Here is a 16,658-nt window from a genome sequence, read left to right as displayed (position 1 = left end):
CTTCGAATTCTAGTTTTCTTGATATTTCTACCATATCTGCAGTTCATTCTTCCACTGAAGTCTTTATCCATGAGGGTTGGAATCAGCTTCTTCCAAATTCTTGTAAATGTGGTTATTTTGACCTCTTCCCTTGAATCACAGATGTTCTTAACAGCATCTAGAATGGTGAATCTTTTCCAGAAGGTTTTCAGTTGACTTTGACCAGATCCACCAGAGGAATCACTATCTATAGCAGCTTTAGCCTTATGGAATATATTTCTTAAATAAGACTTGAAAGTCAAAATGACTGGGCGATCCATGTGCTGCAGAATGGTGGTTGTGTTAGCAGGCATGAAAGCACCACGAATCTCCTTGTCCATCTCCATTAGAGCTCTTGAGTGCCCAGGTTCATTGTCAATGAGCAGTTATATTTTGAAAGCAATCTTTTTTTTCTGAGCAGTAGGTCTTAACAGTGGGCTTAAATTATTCAGTAAACCATATTGTAAACAGATGTGCTGTCATCTGGGCTTTGTCCCATTTATGGAGTACAGGCAGAATAGATTTAGTGTAATTCTTAAGACCGTGTGACCTTCGAAATGTTAAGTGAGCATTGGCTTCAACTTAAAGTCACCAGCTGCGTTAGCTCCTACCAAGACAATTGGCCTCTCCTCTGAAGCTTTGAAGGCAGGCATTGACTTCTCTCTAGCTGTGAAAGTCATTGATGGCGTCTTCTTCCAGTAGAAGGCTGTTTCCTTACACTGAAAATCTGTTGTTTTGTATAGCCGCCTTCATGAATTATCTTAGCTAGATCTTCTGGACAAGTTGCTGCAGCTTCTGCATCAGCACCTGCTGCTTCACTTTGAATTTCTATGTTATGAAGATGATTTCTTTCCTTAAACCTCACGAGCCAACCTCTGCTAGCTTCAGACTTTTCTTCCACAGCTTCCTCACCTCTCTCAGGATTTATAGATTCGAAGAGACTTAAGGCCTTGCTCTGGATTAGGTTTTGGTTTAAGGAAATGTTGTGGCTAGTTTGATCTTCTATCTAGACCACTAAAACTTTCTCCATATCAGCAATAAGGCGTTTTGTTTTCTTATTATTCATGTGTGTTCACTGGAGTAGCACTTTCAATTTCCTACACGAACTTTTTGCAGTCACAGCTTGGCTGTTTGACACAAAAGGCCTAGCTTTCCACCTGTTTTGGCTTTCAACATGCTTTGTTCAATAAGCTCATTCATTTTAGCTTTTGGTTTAAAGTGAGAGGCTTGCAACTTTTTCTTTCACTTAAAAACTTAGAGGCCATTGTAGGGTTAATAATTGGCCCAATTTCAATACTGTTGTGTCTCAGAGGATAGGGAGATCCAAAGAGAGGGAGACTGGTGGTGGGAGAATGGCCAGTTGGTGGAGTGTTCAGAACACATACGACGTCGATTGATCGTTTGCCATCTTATATGGGCATGGTTCATGGTGCCCCAAAACAATTAGGATAGTAACATCAAAGATCACTAATCACAGATCACCATAACAAAAATAATAATAATGAAAAAAATTGAAATATTTCAAGAATTACCAAAATGTGCCAGAGACATGAGGTAAGCAAAAGCTGCTGGAAAAATGGTGCTGATAGACTTGCTCAATGCAGGGTTGCCACATTCATTCTGTAAAAAATAAAATATCTGTGAAGCACAATAAAGAAAAGTGCAATAAAATGAGCTATGCCTGTATTTTCCAAATGTTTTAGATGGGGGTAAAGTGACTTTATTTATTCCCTTAAGATTCATTCAAAAAAACCAAAATGATTTATGACACAACTCATTGAATAGTTTTCATAACACATGTACTTAAAATCTACCAAAGCCAGTGCCTCCTCACAATTCCAGCTTCCTTAGACTGAGGAACATGAAACTTGGCTTAGGTAGTGGTTTAAGAGATTCCCAAATAACACAGGGAGTGTCTTAGAGCACTTCTCTTACTTCCCACTGAGGTTTCAATTGTAGTCAAAGCCATCATTATAAACATTCGTTTGGTATTGCCTTGGGGGATTGTGGCATAGTTTAAAAATTTGGACAGGGTGACATGCAGTGGAGAAGTGTAAATTAGGAACAGTTGGAACATTTAATATGTTCCAGGAGCTATGCAGTTTTCTCTATTTCCACATCATATTTGTTCTTCAGTAACTTTTTTTTTTTTCCGGTACACGGGCCTCTCACTGTTGTGGCCCCTCCCGTTGCGGAGCACAGGCTCCGGATGCGCAGGCTCAGCGGCCATGGCTCTCTGGGCCTAGTCGCTCCGCGGCATGTGGGATCTTCCCGGACCAGGGCACGAACCCGCGTCCCCTGCATCGGCAGGCGGACTCTCAACCACTGCGCCACCAGGGAAGCCCCTTCAGTAACTTTTGTATTACTCTGTTATCTCACTGCTGAAACTGTCTTTGCAAAGGTCATGAATTACCTCTTGTTGCAAAGTCTGTTGGCCTCTTTCTAATCCTTTTGCAGTATCGCAGGATCATTTGACACTTAGGTGTTCCCTTCTCAATACTCTGTACTCTGCACTCTCCTAACTCACTTATTACCACCTGTGCTGCTGCTTCCGTTTCCTTTACAGGTTTCTCCACTTCCTCTGCCTCCATTTTTGTTGCTCCCTGGAGTTTATTCTGAGGCTTTCTTTGCTGGCCCTCTCCTGGTTCACTCCGTATACTTCTATGACTTCATTTACCATTATTAAATACTGATGGCACTGATATTCCTGTTCCCAGAACAGGTCTCCTCCACACACGCCAAACCCTCTTGTATTGTACAATTTCTACAGATCCCCCTTGGAATGGGTTTTCTCAGTTGTCAACAAGGTGATTTCCTTGAATATTTGCATCAAGTGAACCAGTGGTTTTTAAGGTGTTTTTGAAGTTTTTTTGCCCCCCCCCCCAGATTTGCTTCTTTTTCTATGTTCTTTATCTTAGGAAACCACTGTTGTTCTCCCTGTTGTCAAAACCAGAAACTGAGGAGTTGTCCGTGGAGTTTTGACTGCCGTCTGTTTCCTCAACTCGGTTTTTAAATCCTGCCTGTTCTATTTCCGTAATACTTCTCGAGTGTGCCTACCATTCTCTATTTTGATTACTACAGCCTTAGTTAAGGACTCCATCATTTCTCAGTTGAATCACCATAACTGCCTTCTTAACTGGTCTCCCTGCAACCGGTTTTGCTTCTTCCATTCTGGTATCTGCTTTATAGTCAAAGTGACTTTTCTAAAACTTGCTCTTGAATGGTTCCACAGAATAAAGTACAAAATCCTCAGTATGGCGCATGAGGCTCTTGATATATGGTGCTGCTTCAGTCTTTGGATTTTGTATTTCATCATGTGTTGTGTGGTTAACTGCCAGTAGTCGTCAGAACCTGTTCCCCTGTAGCTCAGACCTGCCCTGTTCCCTGCTATTCCAGGTGAGCCCTCTGTCACTTCCCTGTGCTCCTGTGGCATAGTGTTTAACTCTAAGACAGTAAACTGCAATCATTTGTTTTCTTATTCTTTCTTAAACTTTTTTTTTTTAAGTATTGATAGATTAGGGACTGTGGCTTTTTTCCATATGTACTTATTGTATTTAGCATATGGCTAATAGATATAAAATAAGAATGTTGAATGAATTAATGAGTAACCAAACTAAGATCAATAAAACCTACATTCAACTCGCAAGTACCTTATTGCCTAGTGAGAAGTTTCACAAGTACAAATAATTTTAAAAAGCCATCAACAGACAATTACAATGTAGTGTGGTAGGAGCTATTAAATGTTGTGTTTTCAAGTAAGAAGTCATTAAATGCTAATATCTCAAGGGACTGTCTCTTGAGGGGATATAATAGAATTAAACAAATTTTCATGGCATTCAACCATGTTTCTTTGAAATGAGGTCTTATTATAACACTTAAGGTATTCAGAGTACTTTAAAGAACGTTTTTATTGACTCTTTAAATCTTTACTCTGTCTTGTGTTTTGTCAGTTTTATGAGGACTCAGCAAAAGTGAGGCAGGATGTATTAAGTTTCTAGATATCTTATTTAGCTAGTTGGGATGTATGAGGATCATAGCTTATTTTTCTTTTCCTTTCTGAAACCACTACAACAATTTCTATTATCTAATAAGATTTCACGTGACTTTATGCTTTATAGTTAATTAGCTAATTACAAGAAATATAGTGTTTTTTTCCTCTGAAGCAATTTAAGAAGACATAATGCATTTTTAAGAACTTGGGCCTATTACTTTTATGATCCCTCAGATTTAAAAATACCATCATGACATAATTTTCCTCGTAACAATGGAGTAAAATATTGCTGAAAAAATTAGTGACAGCTTCTGAATTTTAAAGTTTTAAATGATGTGTGTCATGGGCTTTTAGAATAGTCAGCACTGTGAATATTAACTCTGAGATTTGCAAGGGCAGAATCTGTTTACTTGGTTTTCAAATTGTGTCCCTCAGGGCTCTGGAATTCTGAGCGGTGTCTAAGGAGCCCTGTAGGGAAGCTGAAGAGTAGGTGGGCAGGCTGTGGGTGAACTTCTGTAGCCCTCTTGCATCTTCCACTCTTCTATCATATCTGCTGCCTGTTGGCCTTTATCTGTTATCTGTTGGCCTTTCTTTGTAAAGGATATCATTTAAGGGGAGAAAAACTTTGAAAGTACCTCAAACCGTTGGTTCACGTGGTGCAGATATTCAAGGAAATCAGCTTGTGGACAACTGAGATAACCCATGAAAGTAGAAAATGTACAAAACTTTTGCACTAACTGTTCTTTCCATGTGTCACCTACAGTGACATCCTGAAAGACAGTGAAGGGGAGCCGTACATTTAAAAGTGCTAGGCAAGCAGTGTGTCCTGTCTCATCTGTTTTCCATCAAAGACTGTCAGTCACCGCGTGGTATTTCCATGGTCTGGTCTTTAGAACCTGTGAACCAGGGCCTGACTAGGTTTAGGGGGAGCTCGAGGTGGAAATTTTGGGGTTGGGAGAAACAGAATTTTAATTCTTCTTACGAGCAAGGGAAAGGGTTGATGATCTTGCCAGTTTCATGGTGTTCACATCATAAGCCGAAGTACTTTATGCCGGGAAGCTGAGGGTCAGGTCATAGTTTTATAGATTTTGGCCAAAGGCAGTTCCAAGAGAAAAGTAAATGTTTAAAGGTGCTGACCATTACCCGAACTTATTCTTCCATTCTTTTGGTCCCTTACTTCTCTCCCCTGCCCCAAATAGGCTTATCCTAGGTGCAAAATTCAGGTCACTACCATGGTAACCACACAAATAGAACAAAAAAGAGTGATGTTTGCTTTAATTTCATAATGATGGAAGGAAAACTACACAAGGAGATGCTTAGAGGTGACACAGATGATGGTATAAAAATCTGTCTATAAGAGAGAGGTTGGAATGGACTTTGCCCACAAAATAATTTATTATCTTAAGAAGCAGAATCTAGGGAGTAACTGCATCTTTTTAAACACTTTAAAAAGTTGGCAGTGTTGATTCAAAGTGCTATTTAAAAACCCACTTTTAAAATGACATGTTTTGGGGAAACTGTAACTGTCAGTTTGAAGGATGGGATTCTTTTCAGCAGAGCTTGTACAAATATCCATTGCTGTATGTGAGGCAGGTTTAAGGTAGTTTATCATAAATAAATGAGTTTGTCAAATATATACGTACACACACACCCTTTTTTGGCCTCAGAGAAGAAATTCCAAGGCCATAGATACAGAAATGTTGTGCATTTTTACAATACATGTCACAGATAAGTAGAAATTTGATTAATACACATATTAAGAGGAGACAGTTTAAGAACAGGGATTAATCATACCTGGGACAAAGATAGTATTGGAGGTTATCACGATTTGTGGACTTGGTTGGACTTGGGGGTCTTAGGCAGTGGTTGAGGGGGACATCACTCAGAAATATCTAACTCATCCTTTGTTCCACTGATGACTTATACAAGGAACATTATCTTCAATTGTGGTCAACTCCACTTGGCTCAAACTATTACAGTAGCTCCTATAGCCTCGTTTCTAATTATAAAAGCATTATATTTTTGTGATTAGAGTTGTGTTCAGTTCTACTACCCAAAGATAACCTCTGTGAACATGTTGGTGTGTCTTTTTTTCCTCTTTTTTGTATGACTGTGCATATTATGTACAAAAGATGGATATGTAATATGTTTTCATATAATGTGCATATATATTAAAATTGGAATCAAACTATGCATATAGTTTCTGTATAGGTTTTGTACACTGCATTTTTATTCAGTTCTTCCTTATGTGCCTGCTGTAATCTAGGAATTTTTCTGTCCCATTAAATTTTCCTTGAAAGCATGACATTCAGTGACTTTTTTTTTTTTTTTTTTTTTTGCGGTATGCGGGCCTCTCACTGTTGTGGCCTCTCCCGTTGCGGAGCACAGGCTCTGGACGCGCAGGCTCAGCGGCCATGGCTCACGGGCCCAGCCGCTCTGCGGCACGTGGGATCCTCCCGGACCGGGGCATGAACCTGTGTCCCCTGCATCGGCAGGCGGACTCTCAACCACTGCGCCACCAGGGAAGCCCTCAATGACTTCTTAATATTCTATTATATCATAATTTATTGAAATATCTTCTTATTGTTAGACATTGTTTTAGCTTTTTGCTATTACAAATAATATTATTATTATTTTTTACCTCTAGAACTCTTTTCTATTTGAACATATCTGATTATTTCCTGAAGAAAAACTCTTAAGAAATATAATTATAAATTTTAATAATCCTCAATTTAATGGCACTGTGTTTGGGGAGAATTAGGTGAACCTAAACTCTCATAGAGCCCAAATAATAGGATATTCAGGAGAAAATGGTAAGCCACAGTTACTCTGATAGCCTTTTCAGTAATCCAGCATTCTGATTGGATTTTAAATGGCCTAGTCTTTAACATCACTTTAATGTAAGTGTATCCAGGTTCTAACATAGTGTGGTTGCTCAGTATATAACAGATATTTGTTTTGACAGATAGTGTCATTAGAAACTGAGTCATTCATTTCTTGTTACTGTTCTCAGAGATACCTGAGACAGTCTGAACACCCAATTCTCATGCACAGAACAGCTTTTAGAGCCTAATATCCTACACACATCTGGGTCACTGATGCTGTGAAAACATTCCACTTTACCATGACCCCACTGAATAAAAGAAAAGGAAAAATTTAAGAGAAAAGAAAATTCCTACATAGTGCAGAGGGATTCTATTGTGCTCTAGGATAATCAACAAATTTTGCTTTTACTGTTGAATTTCAAACTATGTCTGGTATGTTGTTCTTTTGGATGTACCTTGCAGTAGCTATTGGCTATAAGGTGAAAGATAACTGGTAGTTCTCTCTCTCCCTCCCCCCCTTTCCCTCTTTCCCTCTGTGCGTTTGTGTTCGTGTCTCATGTCTATTTTTTCAAATACGCGATTTGGTTCATTTCAGTCATTTTTAGCATCCACAAATATTTAGTCAAGTATTTAATCATCTCGTGAAATACTTCACAGATTCGTCATATGAAATAAGTGGTTTCTCTTTAGTGCTAAGTCATAGCAAATTATCATCGTTTTTTAGGTTGATTTTGTAGAGTGTTAAATGCTATTTAAATTTCACTTCAATATGAAGCCATTTATTTTTCTCCTAATCACTTAAAATAGGAAGAACTAATCAACTGAAGTTTTTCTCCTTTTTATGAATACATCAGTCTACTCCGGACTCACGTGCATGTTTCTGCCTTTAGGTCAGTGGGAACTTTTCCCAGCTATGTGTTTTTTTTTTCCCCCCTTCATTCCTAATTTCTCTCAGGAACAAATGGCAGCATAGTTAAATGTTAGAAACTTGTTGCTGAAGGTGCTAACCTAAACATCAGTGCCAGGATACGACTGAAACTTAATAGACTAATTAATTTGTCCACTGCACCTCTGACCTGGGAATTATGTACAATGGGCTATACTTTCAGAACTGAGAGTCTGGGATCCAAAATAGAGAAAATGCAACTTTTGTGTGCTTTACACATCAACATGCAATTAATATTGGGTTCTTTTAGGAAGCAGATTCTGAAAATGTAGCTTTATCCCAAGTAAGATACTACAAGATTCTGTGTGCCTTTTTGTTTCAGTTTTCTTCTTTTATATTTTATAGTAGTACTGAACAAAGCCCTCACATTATTTGATCCAAATATCCTTCTGACCTCCAGAGGAGCCAACTTATAGACTCCCACAATTTCTGTATTATCTGTTCCAGTGTAGTATGCTCATTAACAACCACAGTCACTTCTAGAAAAAAATAGGAACTTGACGCTTGAGTGACATTTAAAAAAAGTGTTTATGTTATGAATTCCTGACTGTGCTATTTATGCTTCTATCAGTAAGAAGATTAACTTTATTAATTTTATTTCCCCTTATATTCCTTTTCTCCCTTCTTCATTTTAGAGACAGTTTAAATATTCTTCAAGGGCGGGTAACATTTGACTGCCACTGAATTCACTATCAGTGCTGGATAGAAGCCAACATGAAAAAAATCTGTTTATGTTAGCCTGTCAATGTCTGGTTATGCATCTCTCTGGGTCTTGTGAACTCACAGAAGTACCAAATAAACCCTTTTCTGTTAGGATTTTATTTACAGCAGAGTTTTAATATTTTGGTAGTTTGTGGATTTGGAAGCACTCATTAGGCCACCAAATGTCTGTTGAGCACAGGGCAGGCACTCTTCTAGACACTGCTGATAAAGTGGTGAACAAGACTGATGCTTCCCAGCTCTATGGAGGCTTACGGTCCAGTAGCAATAGTCATACACAAAGAGTAATAGTGTAACTCAAGACAAGGCTGCTTATTATGTACACAGTGAAACAAGCTGAAAGGACAGAGAGTGACTGGAAGATGTGTGAGATGCTGTTGTAGCCAAAATATTCAGTGAATAGCTTTCAGGGAGGCAGTATTAGAGCTGAGAACTAAAGGATGAGGTGGTAGCCTTTGGGTAGATGGCGTTTTCATTCGGTTATTGGCAATCACTTTACCAAAAGGAAAATGCAAGATTTCATATACTTTTCAGTGAAGGCATAGTGCATAGATATAGTAGATGCTCACAGGATATTAGGATGAACAGAATAAATAGATACTGGCATATGATTTGAGAGGAAAATGCTTTACCTTTCTAAAGTTATGTTGCTTCCAGTAGTGGAGTGAAAGTTTTAGGTTTTGTGTGCATGTTGTTGTTGAAATGTAATGTGAACCTCACATTGCATTTTCTTCCATTTATTTACTTATTTAATAGGTTTCAGCGTGGTCAAGAGAGTGAATGTATCTGACGTGGATGCACTGCGCATAATCATCAAGAACGTTGTTTACTTCAGTTATCAGTGGCCTGTTTATCTGGTTGGTATCCGAAGCAAGTCAGATTTGCCATGATACTTCACCTCATGGTAATTAAATCATTGATTTTAAGGGAAGAACCATAAAATGAGTTTGTGTGTCAAGTTATATACAGGCAATTCACCATATGTCTAACCAGGTCACGTAAAGGTTAGTTAAGGTGTTAAGGCAGTAATTTGAAATCTGGGGTAGGGGCTAAAGGGGAGGTACTAGTGAAGGCGGGAAGTCAAGTTGTATAGAGGCCAAACAGAAAGAGTGACGTAGACTCTGTTTACTGCCTTGAAGTGAATTTTCTTTGTACCCATTTCAAAAGAAAACTTGATGAACAGGTATGTTGGCAGTGTCTTCACTTTGACAGGTTGGGGTGGGTGGGGGAGACGGAATTCTGTTATCTCTGCACACTTAGTGTTTGAAAGACATTCCAAGATCAGTAGGTGGATAAACTTGGTTTCCAGTTGAGGCTTTCAAATGTTCATCTCGGCCTGTTTTTTCTTGTTCATACACTGAGAACTACAGTTATAAAGATAGAAGAAATATTTATTCATAAACTAAGAATGGATTTGACTTTCAGTAAAGATTCATGTTAAATGTCGACGTTGCACAGTCTTTCCTTGGCTTGCCTCTCTTCTCACTCAATTTGTTTTCGTCCACACCTATACTTTCAGTGATCATGATTCCATTTCTTGCACCCCTTTTCTCATATCCTCATCATTTCTCAGTTATACTTTAAAATAGCTTCCTAACATCTGTCTACTTTTCCCCTTTCCAAACTGTCTACCGTTTCAGGAGCAGCAGGGATATCTGATCCTACCACGCTCTCATCCATGACCTTTAATGCTTCCAGGATTACATCCTGTAGCATACAGGGCCCTTCAGCTTCATCAAATCCTTACCTGCCATTCTGTCCTTGTCACTGCCCTTTCCCTCCCTACATTATAGCCTGTTGACTTTTAATGGTTCCTCAGTTTATCTGCTGGCTCATTCATTCATGATTCTGTCCTTTGGCACAGTGCTGCTTCCTCTTTCTGGAATGTCATTCCTACCTCTTCTCTTGTTTGCCTGGCGAAGTTTTATTTATCCTTCATGATTCTATTTGAAGGAAATATTTTTTCGTCTGTGATGCTTTCCTTGGCAGAGTTTGGTTCTTCCCCTCTGTCTTCTCCTAATGCCTTGACTACATCTCTGACTTGATTCTCAATGTCAATGTTTTCATGGCTCCCTCACAGTACTCAGTAAACCCTCTGGGGACCGCCTTCTGTTTTCCTCTTCATCCCCAGCCTTCAGCGCACTAGCTAGCAGTGATTCAGCTGTCACGCACTGAATGAATAAATTGATGACTGCTTTGTGTTTTAGCACCATGCTATTTATAGTGTAGGAAAAATTCTAAGAATATGATTTAGTTCCTGTTTTCAATCAGGTTGTGATTTTATTTGGTGGACAAGATGTAAACACATGAAATCATTGGGAACACAAGATAAAGCATAGTATACAAAGGAATTATGTGGATTTTGAAAGTTTAACATATACACACATAATACACATGGTGGTTTGGAGGAAGGGCAAAGATCAAGTTTAAGTTATGAGATAAGCTTCTTGGACTAGATAAAAGTTTCATGGGATAGTGAGGGAGTTGAGGTTGGTTCGTGGTCTGAGGCATGAGCAAAGTGTTGGTTATTGGATTGATGAGTCCTTTTCCTGTGCATGTTTTGTCTAGCTTATTTTTAGTAAGTCTTAGATAGGTTTACTGTATAGGCAAATGTTGAATATTTTTATTTTGTAAAGGGCCAAAAATCAAATAGGGGAAATTAGAACAATGCATGAAAGTTGAGGTGGATACTAGGTATGTATTGGAAAGGGATTAATCCATATGAAACAGAATCTGGGCTGAATAAAGTTCTACAGGCAGATGCCCAAGTAGGAAATGGAATGATTGACAGAATCATCTTATAATGGCAGTGAGGTAAGACCTCTCTTTAGCTTGCTTCTAAAGAATAGTTGTGAACAGTATTTACTGGGGTCAAAGATGTTATGTCTAGAACATTCTTTACCCTCATGGGGAAAATGAAAAGAAAACCAGAGATAACAAAAACAAGCCAAATTCATTAGTTATCAGGGGAACAGTGAGAAAGGGTTTAAACTGAATTGGGGCACGACTGTTTGATGGGAGAGAAACCATCTTCCTGGGGAGTCAAAAGAGAGAATACCAGTGGGAAGGTGTAGAAGGTTCACAAATTGAGCAAGTAATTATGTAGGGCTCTAAAGGCTGAAATCTATAACCACAATGTTTAACTGTACATTTCTCACTTGTCTATTAGTTTCCTGAGTACATTGAAGATAATGCTGCCTCAGCCTAGGATATGTGAGGCAGAAAGAAAGTTAGGGAACTCTAAGCCATGTTGTTTCCCTTGGGTCCTGAGGTCCCTGGCTGGTCATCTCCTCTGCACATTCCATAGTCTTCCTATGTGCATTTTGTAGATGATGTTCAGAGTTTTTAGTTGTCGTTGTCTAGTGGGAGAAACAGGAAGAAATACTTATATCCATCTCAGTCCAGAATCACTTATAATTTTTAAAGCTCCTGTTTGGTCCTTGCAATTTAGGATTAGAGCGTGCTGAATTGATAGCTTTTCAAACATAGGGAGGTAGTAGTGGCTTCAAGTTGCTGCGTATTTCTAGGCACCAAAAGACAGACTCTGATAATAGCTACATTTACCATATGCCAAACCCTCTTTTAAAGCACATCATACTTTCCACAATACCCTGTTTCTACCTCAACCCTATGTTGAAGGGAAACTAGGGCAAAGAGAGGTTTTTAAGCTTTGCCCAAGACCCCAGACCATCTGATAACATAAACTCAACTTTTAGTCACTGTGTCCCCTTTACTGTTTGACGAATACATTTTTGTAGGACTCTGGCATCGTAAATTGGGAATCACCAACTTTCAGCAAAGGATTAAGGAAATTGGTGATGGAACCAGAAGCTTAAAGTGATAGATTGAGAATTCTGTATGTGAGCCAAAAAGAACTACAACTACAAATTTAAGTTTTTCCCACACTTCTCCTTTGCGGTAGAATAATTTTTACAGCTTTTATAATTAGGGAGTAACCAACACTATGAGTTAAAACCAGGGTAATAACTGAACTCTTCAACATAGAAGTAATAGTTCTTGACAGTATGGTGGTCTGTGATGTTATTAGGTTGTCATGAAAACTTAAACTACAATTTGAAAGTGGGCCTGAGGGCCCATTGTACTTGCACATTTGTAAATTTTCCTAGACTAATGTAGTATGAGTTTCTTTACTTTGTCAAGTTTGTAAAATTCATAAGCTTTGTCACTTAAAGTCAGGTCCAAAGCAAACTGAAAACTAACATTTGATATCTAGCCATAGCTTTCTTATTTTCTCTTAATTTCTTGCTGGAAACAATCGGTAGAGGTGGCATATTACTAACACAATTTGGTAATATGTAGCAAAAAATCTCATTTGTTATTTTCCAGTTTTTAGGGTTAGTGGTTATATTTTCAGATTTTCATAGTTTGATATAACTGTTTTTAGATATTACCTAGGAAAATGTCTTGTTTTGGTGTGACACATTTGAAAGCCAAAGGCATTTTAGGATACTTTTGCCACAACTGAAGGAATCCAGCCGTCCTGTTAAGTACCTGGTGAATTTCAACAGTATTCTGGTTAGTCAGTGTGGTCAGTGCTTCAACTGGAATTGTTTGTTTTGAATCAGATACTATTACAAATTAATCTAATACTACCCTCCCCCCCTCTTTTTTTTTTGTCCAGAAACGAAGCCAACAATACTAATGCATGGGGGGGTTATTATGATGATGATGTAAAAACCAAACATTTATGAAATAACAAAGCAAGAATTGTTCAAGACACAGACACTGGGTCTGGTTAATTTTTCCACCTGACTTCTTATAAATTCAGGCTTCTGCAGCATTGCTTATGATATTTTCAACATGTCATAGTTCCTGATGATAAAAAGTTCTGTAGTTTTGCCAGAGCTTTAAGTTTTTAAAGATTTTTTTCTTTTGCCTTTATCACAAGTGTTGAACATGTGAAGAAGTAAACATTACTGAGTTGTACAATACGTATGGGCTGAATTTCTATGAGGCTGCTGGATTGCTAGTCAACTTAGGTTATTACTCATTTCAGCGTTTCTTTACCATATCGTTAGCTATGCACTAAGGCCACTGTAATCGCACCAAACTCGTTCCTCTCCTTTATGCTGAATTGAATGTATTACCAAGTTCTGTTACTCATCCTCTTTTGATCTCCGGAGTTCACCCCTAAAGTGCATTCTCGTTTTCATAATCCTCTCAAGGCTTTCATCCTTGAATGACTGGATTTTGGCACAGATAGTTAACTGATTGCTTGCTTTTTTCCAACTCCCTGTGGAAAAGTTGATCTGAATTTTAAGGTACATGGTAGTAGGTACATTATAAGGATGCAGTAGATGCTTATTGATTGGTTAGAAACAAGTTCTCAGAGGTAGAAAGTCAGATGCTTTATTCGAATGTTGGAACTTTAATGATTGAAGCCATATTTTATTTATTTTTTTGGTTTGGTGAAAAATCTTATGAAATTCAACTAGGTTCTTTCTTTACACGCCTTCTACACTTTAGTTGTGAAATGTACACTCTGGCTCTCCTGTAGGTGATGAAAGAAAAAAAAAGTGCTGGTTATTAACTTTGAGTAAACATTTAGTAGTTCAAAATAGTAAAGTTGAAAGTAATATTTTCTTTACAGAGGTTTTCCATTTTTGTCTGTAAAATGTAGACATTTAAAAAGATTAAAAATTATGGTGAAAGTTGGCAGGTGGTGTGGGCCACATAAACAAGTAAAAGAAAGAAAAATTAGCATGTTATAGTACTTTCTTACATCCGTGAGATTGTTGAATTGAATTGATAACGATTCGTTTTGGGGAGCTTATTTTCAGTGCGTGGCTTTCTGTGCTCAAGAAGAAAAATAAAATGTTAATCTAATTCTCGTTTGTTGCTTTTTCATCAGAGTCTTTGAGCAAAGTTAAAATTGTCTGAAGAGTGTGCAGTGAGAGCTGTGTGAACAGTCCTTTGCTTCTGTTGTTTTGTGTTTCACACATCACTCATCCATGCCCAACAGGTGTTCTGCCAGCTGTGCCCAAAACGTTTCACATGATTTAGAATCTGTTTCCACGCTTACCTTGTACAGGGGCTATTTGCTGTAAAAGGAGTTCTCTGATTACATAGTTCTTTGGCACAGGTGAAGGACTAGAAGACAGAAAAGCGAGTCGGATTTGAGTTCTACCTGCCTGTCGTTGTTGCTTCAGAAAGAGGAGGAGGCGGTAGGATGAGGATTGGTTTTCTGTAGCCCTGATGCTGCTCAATTGATTTTTCTTTTCTTCTTCTGTACTTTGGCATGTATATTATATTGTGGCAAGGAAGAACTTAAATGCAGTCAGAGTAACTTTATTTTCACAGCTGCGTGAAGATGCAGTGAAGGAGTTGGAATTCTCAGAGATTTTAGAGCTATGTGGCCTATTAAAATAGAGGAAAAGAATCTCTACATTTCACCACTTCGATGAAGAAGTAAAAAATATGTAAGGTATTTTCTATCTGTGAAGTTAACTGATTAGTGATCATAACTGACTGGGAACATGTAGGAAATTTTGTGAGTATATTGTACTCCTGTCAAGATAGTAAACAAATTTTAGAACTTCTGAATATTTATGTTTCATGCTGCTGAGATTAAACTGTTCTTGATTTACTTACAATTAATCAACCAAAGAAACAAGTCTCAATAGGCAGTAAATTAAACAGAGCCATTTTCATGCTCATAAGTAGGGTTTGCCTTCAGCCATAAATAATCATGGTTGAAACATTTCATTTTCAAACTGTAGTTATGTGTAACAGATACTATGTTTAAATGTCATCTTATAGCTAATATCACATTTAACTGTTGCTGCCGCTTTATGGTATACCATTATTGTACTGAATTCTAGCCTCAGAGTATAACACCGAATATAAGCGGGTGTTAAGAATCTTTACCTTAGAGTTGCAGGCATACGATAGAGTATGTCCATGCAGATAAAATGGTCATATGTGCAACCCTGAGGATATGTTTGCATTTTGTGAACAAAATAAAACTGATTAGGAGCTAGGGATTGTCTAATACTTTCTCCGCATATTGTACTGTATTGTAGAACAGCTGTGATCTGAAGCACTGCAGTATCCTCAATCAGCAAACCTTCCACTCTGAAACTTTTACTTTTCCCTATTACTAGAAAATAAAACAGCTAGACCTCTTCATTCCAAAGAATATCTCAGTATAATGCAGTAGTCTCGTATGGCGGAGAAAAGAGCTGGCCCCGGAGTCGGTTGTCCTGAATGTGAATTCTCACTCTTCCGTTCACTACTTGTCTTTACCTGTAAATGAGGATAATAATAATAGTACCTAACACATAGGTTTGTTTGAATGTTAAATGAATTAACATGTGTTCAGTGCATAGGACAGTGCCCTGCCTAAGCAAGTCTGGCTGAACTGTCATCATTCAGAGGCTTGGTCCTCCCATACCTGAAGACTGTAGGTTGAGAAATACTATTGTGGGGAAGTGGAACTTCATATATTGTCATTTCTTATGGTTTTCATTTTTAAAGTGAAGGGAATTGAAATGGAGTGCTGTTAAATGAATCGTTTAAGGTTAAACAAGTAATTAGTGGCAGATTTGGAACTGGAATCTAGGCCTTTTTCAGTGTTCGGCATCTGCTCTGTTCTTATCTCAAGAGCATTGAAATAATTTTAATAGTTGTCTTTTGATGCTCAAAATTTCTCTTTTCTTTAATTTTTAATTTCATGAAAATAGTTAAAATGTTGCAGATGTATACAGTAGAAACTATTTAATATTCGTATATCTCTAAAATCCCTTTAAAAATTCTCACTTGGAAAATGGTTTGTATGTCTTGTTATACAAGAATAATAAAATAAGGAAACCAGCCTTCTTTTGTACATCTTCTCTTCTATCTGCCAGGGTCTGGAGCTACTTAACATTCTGTGCCATAACAAGTGATAGCAGTTTTTAAATTCATAGGTTAGCTCTTAAAATTAATAATGTATTATTGCTTTGCATTTCTCTGGAGGCCAGGATTCAATTTATCACACTTCCTGTGTAGATACATATTATAGCTAAAGAGAAATTGTTTCGTTTGTTTAGATGACCTTGTATAGTTTCCTTCAAGAGCCTGATGATTTATATTGTAATTTTTGCAAAGCTTGGTGTTCACAGTAGGGTGTCAGTTAGATGGTGATGTTCGTGCTTTG

General features: G+C 37.9%; 1 protein-coding gene across 10 annotated transcripts in view; it reads left to right on the top strand.

Moving 5' to 3' along the window:
- The window catches only part of BMPR1B (bone morphogenetic protein receptor type 1B), a gene marked incomplete at its 5' end in the record, with an annotated part of 419,903 nt that overhangs the window by 182,182 nt on the left and 221,063 nt on the right, over nt 1-16,658 (top strand). For 5 of the 10 annotated variants that reach the window (XR_013828280.1, XM_079921146.1, XM_079921149.1 and 2 more), the window contains one exon: nt 9,257-9,404. The exons of 2 other annotated variants lie outside the window; for them this stretch is intronic. The remainder of the gene's footprint in view (nt 1-9,256; nt 9,405-16,658) is intronic. 3 more of the 10 variants (XM_079921150.1, XM_079921144.1, XM_079921147.1) reach the window with 1 other exon arrangement.

Source organism: Stenella coeruleoalba, assembly GCF_951394435.1.
Source record: "Stenella coeruleoalba genome assembly, chromosome: 4".
NCBI classification, from domain to species: Eukaryota; Metazoa; Chordata; class Mammalia; order Artiodactyla; family Delphinidae; genus Stenella; species Stenella coeruleoalba.
Note: the sequence above shows the minus strand (reverse complement) of the source record. Positions and strands in the feature narration are given on the sequence as shown.